Genomic DNA, 7,113 nt, shown 5'->3' with positions numbered 1-7,113 from the left:
AGTTTCATAAAAAACAGCACAAATATCAATAAAATCAGATGAATCACTAACAGATGTATTAAACTCAGAATTCACAAGGGAATATTCAAGGGGATCAAAATCATGAGTTGTGTGAACTCCTTTGTCTATGAGTGCATAAATCATATACGTTTGGTGGCACTCGTCATCTATTGGCTGCTTCTCAATATGGAAAATGTTGACCTCCATGGTCATGTTTCCAAAAGATAACTTCATCAACCCATTTCTGCAATTTATAAGTGCATTAGCCGTAGCAAGGAAAAGTCTACCTAATATGAGAGGAACTTTAAAGTTAGACTCAACAACTGATTGAGTGTCCAAAATTAAGAAATCAACAGGATAATAAAACTTGTCAATTTGGATCAAAACATTCTCAACTATCCCTCTCGGTTTCTTAACTGAACGATCAGCCAACTGAAGCACGATAGAAGTAGGCTTAATTTCACCCAAACCAAGCTGCAAATAAATGGAATAAGGCATCAAATTAACACTAGCTCCTATATCTAGCAAGGCTTGCCCAAACTTATGATTCCCAATATTACATACAATGGTTGGACAACCAGGATCCTTGTACTTAAGAGGAATTCGCTGCTCAATTAGAGCACTAACTTGCTCTGTCAGAAATGCTGTCTTCTTAACATGGTGCTTCCTCTTAACTGTACACAAATCTTTAAGAACTTTTGCATAAGTGGGAACTTGTTTAATAACATGCAAAAGAGGAAAGTTAATCTTTACTTGCCTGAGGTTCTCCAAGATTTCATTACTAGGATCCAAAGTTCGCATACCACATTTTAAAGCTTGAGGAAATGGTACCTTAACTGGACTCTTGATTATCTCGGCATCCTTGGGGAAATCGGTGCTATCATTGCTTTGTTCCTCTTCAACATCATCTTGCTTATCAGTTGTTGGGATGTGTAAGGACTTACCACTTCTTGTCATAATGGCATTGACTTCTTTTAAATTTTTTTGTGCCATATGCTGACCTTGGGGTGCGGATTGAGCTTGAGAAGGAAACTTGCCACGCTCATTCACACTCAAGAAGCTCATTATCTTGGATATATGACTCTTTATCTCTTTGTTTTCTTCAACAACCTGCATAATCAAAGATTCAAACTTTTGATTAGTTTTACTCCGTGCCTCAATAAAAGCATGCAAAGTGTCTTCTAAAGGACTCCTAGAAGATGAAGGTGCATGATATGGTGCAGGATATGATCTAGGGGGTTGTGCAGACGGCTGGTTTTCAGACTTCTAGCTAAAATTGGGGTGATTACACCACCCAGGATTGTAGGTCTCAGAGAAAGGTGCAACAGGCTTCATGTACATACCTAAGGCATTACATTGTTCCTCATACATCCCTCTCATCTCAGCAAATGTGGGACACTCTTGGGCAAGGTGATCTACCCCACCACACACAAAACATCGTCCAAAAGACTCTGCATGATTAGCCACGTGTGTTGGCTTTAAGTCTTTATTCTTCAACACCTCTAGCTCCCTAGTGAGCATCTCAACCTTAGCCTTTAGGTTATCTTCTTCCCTGAGATGGTAAATTCCACCACCATTTAGGTTTCCTGCAGGTCGTGACCTATTTGTGCTCTCAGTAGCACTAGGTCCAGTCCAAGTGTGAGCTTTTTCAGCAAGCTCATTGAGGTATTCTATGGCCTCATCAGGATCTTTCTGTAAAAACTCACCATTACACATCATCTCTACAAATTGACGCTCTCTAGGTGTAAGTCCCTCCTAAAAATAGCTCACTAAGCGCCAATTCTCATACCCATGGTGAGGACACATACTCAATAGCTCCTTAAATCTCTCCCAAGATTGATACAAAGTCTCACTGTCCTTTTGTACAAAGGTGGAGATTTGCCTTTTTAAAGCATTGGTCTTATGTTGGGGAAAGTATTTATTAAAGAAGACCTGAGTCATCTCATTCCATGACCCAATAGATCGTGGTCTCAATGAGTATAGCCAACTCTTAGCTCTATCCTTCAAAGAGAGAGGAAAGAACTTAAGTCTCACAATGTCATCAGTTACATTTTGACTATGAAAAGTCGCAACTACTTCCTCAAACTCCCTAATATGCACATATGAATTTTCATTTTCCAAGCCATGAAAAGTAGGGAGTAATTGTATCATCCCGATTTTAAAATCTAATTGGCGAATATTAGTTGGAAACATGATGCATGATGGTGTGGCTGTGCGTGTAGGGTGGAGGTACTCCTGAAGGGTTCTAGTAAGTTGATTTTCGTGTTCACTCATTTTCTCAGAATTGGAAGAATTATCAAACAAATGATCAGAAAAATAAAACTCAGACTCTAACACAGGTCTACAAGCAAACCGACCCAAAGCGTCTCTATACCTGTGCATGCAAATTAGAGAAAATACAACACTAAAAAAAACTACAAAAAGAAAAAGAAAATAAAAAAAAATGCAGCAAGCTAAAAGAAGGAACGAAGTTACCGCCTTTACAAACTGTTGGAAAGGAAAACTATCTCACAATTCTTCTACCATCTCGCCGGCAACGGCGCCAAAATTTGATTACGCCCAAAGAATAACGCGGTAGTTGTAGCACAGCTTTGGGGTGTCGATTCCACAGGGAGACAAATTAAAAGAATAGCAAGAGGAACAAAGAAACTAAAGAAAAATATTAAATAAGTAATAGAGAACAAAGATTAATTTTAAATGTAAATTAAAGTGAGGCAAAGTGATTAACAGAAAAAGTACTCAAATTTGACAAACAGTAGAGCGTCGGGAATCCCTTGCACAAATCTGGTATTTTAATTATTCTTAATTCATTGGATAACTCAATTAGGAACTCAATTCCCGCAATTCCCAATCGGAAGGTATAGATTTATAAACCAGACTTAAATCAAATGTAACCCTTTGAAAAAACATTCACCACTTTTAAGAAACGTGAATTACTCTCCTTATTGATAAAATGCAATGACGACAATATACTCAGGAAGCAATATTGCAGCAAAAAACTAAATCAATATAGATAAATAATTGATCTAAACATAATCAAACAACTAATCCATTCAATAGAAAAAGCATGACTAAATCCATAAATACAATAAATTCTATGATTATTCGGAGAAGAAAACATCAACGATGAATTGAGAATGATAAAACAAAAGAGTTTTAGCAATTGAAAATCAAATACATGAATTAACAATAAATTAGAAATATCATCTAATGTGCAAGTTCATCCCTAACCCTACTTGAGAATTTAGTTACTCATAAATATAATGGACAACAAAAATCTCCAGAGAAAACTGAAGCGAACGGTGGCCATGGAAGTGATTTTCTCCTCTCTTCAGATCTGCCTCTTGTGCCTCTTCCTCCCCCTCCATTTCATGCTAATGATATGCTTATATAGGGTAGGAAAGAAACCCTAATGTCCTCTTAATTTCCGCGTAAAAAAATCGCCTAAATTTTAGGACTTATCTTGGCAGCCACGTACGGCCTTCAGGAGTTCGAATTTGGAAATCCTTATTAGAGACAAAGTTATAGCCCTTTAAGATATCTTTCTAATGCATCAAGAATCGTATCAATCAGTTATGTGAGTAAAAAGATACAATTAAAAGACTAAAAGTATGTCCAGACTGTCCCTAGCAAATTTCGGACTTGGACTTCTTGTGGTCTCATTTTGTGATTTTTTTTCCTTTTTCTTTTCTTCCAAATTGCTCTCAAACCCCATGAATGTCCTCCTTTGAATTTGATTGGGCTTGACTTGCTCTTTTATAAACTCTAAAATCAGACATAAAAAAAAAAACTGCTTAGGAGTATCCCAACGTAAATAGAAATTCAATTTAAGAATATACATTAATTCCTATGATTTCTATCCACATTTTAGCATTTTAGTCCAATAATAGGGTATATAAAGTGCACTTTCGCACACTCATCAATGGCGGCACGGTTGGGGATGAAAGTTGGTGGGGTGGTTCACCGGAGGAAGTGGAAGAAAACGGTGGTGGTGGTGTGGCTCACGGCGGTCCTGGGTGGCTGGACGAAATGGCGTGAGGGAGAGGAGAGAGAGTGTGTCGCGTGGGAGAGAGAACCAGGGAGGAGAGAAAAGAAAGAAAAAAAAAGAAAGAAAAAGAAGGAAAAAGAGAAAGAAGAAAAAAAGAAAAGAGAAAAAGAAAAGAGAAAAAGGAAAAGATGATGGAAAAGAAATGAAGTCCAGTCCTCACTCCGGAAACCAAAACAGATCCGCCGAAAACGATTTAAAAACCGTAAAACGACCAAATAAATAAAACACAACATCAAATAAATTAAAAACCAATTTAAAACGCAATAATTTAAAATAAATAACCAATATATTAATTAAATTAAAAACAACCCTGCAGTGAAAATACACTTAAAAGCGGGTCGTCACATCCTCCCCCCTTAAAAACAAATTTCGTCCTCGAAATTTGCAAGATCAAACACCAACTTAAAACAAGCCACATAATATCACATAAACCACCTGTGACCAAGATTAAGATACGTACATTCATTACTCAAACAAGTATGGGTACTGCTCCCTCATGTCCGCTACTCGCTCTCAAGAGAAATCTTGAGCTAACGGATCTCCCCATGCCACCTTAACCATCGTCTTGGACCTCAATTGTTGCTCCTTCCAATCCATGATCTGTGACGGAACAACCTCATAAGTAAGGTCCGGTTGCAACTGAATACTCTCTGGGTCGACAAAGCATGACTCTTGTTGTCCAAAGCTCTTCTTTAGGGACGATACATGGAAGACATCATGAATATCTCCAAAATATTCTGGCAAAGCAACTCTATAGGCGACGGACCCTACCTTCTCCAGAATCTGAAAAGGGTCGACATACCTCGGATCCAGTTTCCTCTTCTTACCAAAACACTTTACTCTTCTCATGGGAGAGACTTTGAGATAAATCCATTCACCTTCTTCAAAAGATAACTCTCTTCTCCTGGTATCAGCGTAGCTTTTCTGGTGACTCTGAGCTGCCGCCATTTTATCCCTGATGATCCGAACTTGGCTTTGCATCTCTTGAATTATTTCGGGTGCAATAATCTTACTCTCCCTGATTTCATCCCAACACAAGGGCGATCTGCACTTCCTCCCATAAAGAGCTTCATAGGGAGCCATCTGAATGGTCGCATGGAAGCTATTATTATATGCAAACTCTATGAGTGGCAAATGGTTTTCCCAACTCCCTTGAAATTCCATGACACATGCTCGCAACATGTTTTCAAGGGTCTGAATGGTGCGCTCTGATTGGCCATCTGTCTGTGGGTGATATGCAGTACTGAACTTCAACTTAGTACCCAAATCTGCCTGCAAACTCTTCCAGAACTGAGATGTGAACCTTGGGTCTCGATCCGACACTATACTCTTCGGTATGTCGGGCAGCCACACTATCTCTTTCACGTACAAGCGTGTCAACTTTGTGACGACCCCAAATCCCCACGCCCGAACACGGGGAAATCGAGACGTCCGGATGGTGACAACCCAGGGTCACCATCCTATCGTCGGGTGCCAAGTGTGTGCAAAGGCAACATATGTGCACGAAGAAACACGCAGCGGATAACGAAAGTAATAACTAAGTACCAGAATTTTTCTTAACGTAATACAATCTGTTTAAAACATACATAGGTAAAATATTACAAAAACACAAATACAGTTTTAAACCAAATATAAAGCACAACATCAGCAACCCGGCGGAGCTGCATCCTCGGGCTCAGCCTCCTCCTCTTCGTCCTCCAACTTTGCACCAAAAGCTATGGAACCAAAAATGGTACCGCAGGTAAGTAAAACCCAAACACTACCAGATAAAACCACATAGAACTCAAACAAAATGCATGAAACATGCCCAATGCACAAAGCCCATAAAACATGATTTTTCCACACACGCCAAAAACCCATTTGGCCCAAAAACACATCCTTTCTGAAAAACACGCCAAAAGTCACATTTGGCCTTTATCCGACTCAAACCATTATCCATATTAACCGTATGCACCATGACCTCCCCTAGGGGTCATCCGCACACCCTAGCTCGAGTGCCACACCGCAGAGTACCACCACGCATGTGACACCTAACGAGCGATGCCCAGTTCCGTGCCCCGCACGTTCGTAGCCAAGCATCCTCTAGCCCTCACCAGCGAAGGACCACGGAGTCGGTGCGTAGAGCGATGCCCGGTTTCGCGCCCGGTGTGTTCGTAGCCAAGCAACCCCTAGCCCCTGCTCCCGTCGTCTAGCGACAACTCAGGGGACATCACTCAGTTTATTCCGCTCCCGAGTGACCAGAGGAGCTCCACCGGGATAATACCCCATCCCGGCTTGGGGTCGTGATACACACGCACCCGTAAGACCACTCACGCCAATAAACAGGCTTTTCACACTTAAACAAGAACACAGGTGCATGCACCATGTAATGCCATAACAATGCACAAAAATAACCAACCAACGTAAATCAATAAAACAAGTAACTCCGTCCTCCATCCATCCGACCCCCGAACTCCTCGGACTCAGTCCGGAATCAATCAACCAACAGATAAAATAAATTGAATGAGCAATATATATTTAAATTTGAAAATAGGGTTCAGAAAATACTTACAGTGCTATATGGTATTTTTAGAAAGCTTGCGGCGTTGCAAACGGCGGAAGAAAAGCAACGTAACAGTGTAATTTACACTGTTGCCGTGGGTAATAAATTACCCATTTTTGAACGGGGACAAACCAAGGCACGAAATTGATAGGGAATGGTCTTGAGATATTTATGAAGATAAAGGAAATGAGTTTTGGCCGTGGGTGGTGGTGGAAATGGCGGTCGAAGGCCAAAAAGGGGCTGAACGGAGTTAAGCTTGTGGGAGCTGCTCCGGCAACGGATCGATGCTGGAAATGAGTGGTTTAGGTCGGCAAGAGGTAGGGGAAGAAGCTGTGAAAAGATGGTGGCCGGAGGTGGTGCGACGGCGCCGGAATCGGTGAAAAACCGTATGGCTTGGAGGAGCTCGTGGTGGCTAACGGTGGCTCAGATGGAGGTGAAACTTGGTGGGGATGTTCACCGGTGAGAGGGGAAGAAAACTGGGTGGGTGGTGTAGGCCACGCCGCCGGCGAGTGGCGGTTCTGGG

General features: G+C 41.0%; 1 non-coding gene across 1 annotated transcript; it reads left to right on the top strand.

The window, feature by feature from the left end:
- Positions 1 to 1,786: 1,786 nt before the first annotated feature.
- On the top strand, positions 1,787 to 1,894 carry LOC122293131. Its single transcript, XR_006237184.1, has one exon. It is a non-coding gene; the product is annotated as a small nucleolar RNA R71 (small nucleolar RNA).
- The last annotated feature ends 5,219 nt before the right edge of the window (positions 1,895 to 7,113 follow it).

The sequence above is a fragment of the Carya illinoinensis genome, chromosome 13 (genome assembly GCF_018687715.1).
Source record: "Carya illinoinensis cultivar Pawnee chromosome 13, C.illinoinensisPawnee_v1, whole genome shotgun sequence".
Taxonomy (NCBI): Eukaryota; Viridiplantae; Streptophyta; class Magnoliopsida; order Fagales; family Juglandaceae; genus Carya; species Carya illinoinensis.
The sequence above is the reverse complement of the archived record's forward strand: the minus strand, read 5'-3'. Positions and strand labels throughout refer to the sequence as shown.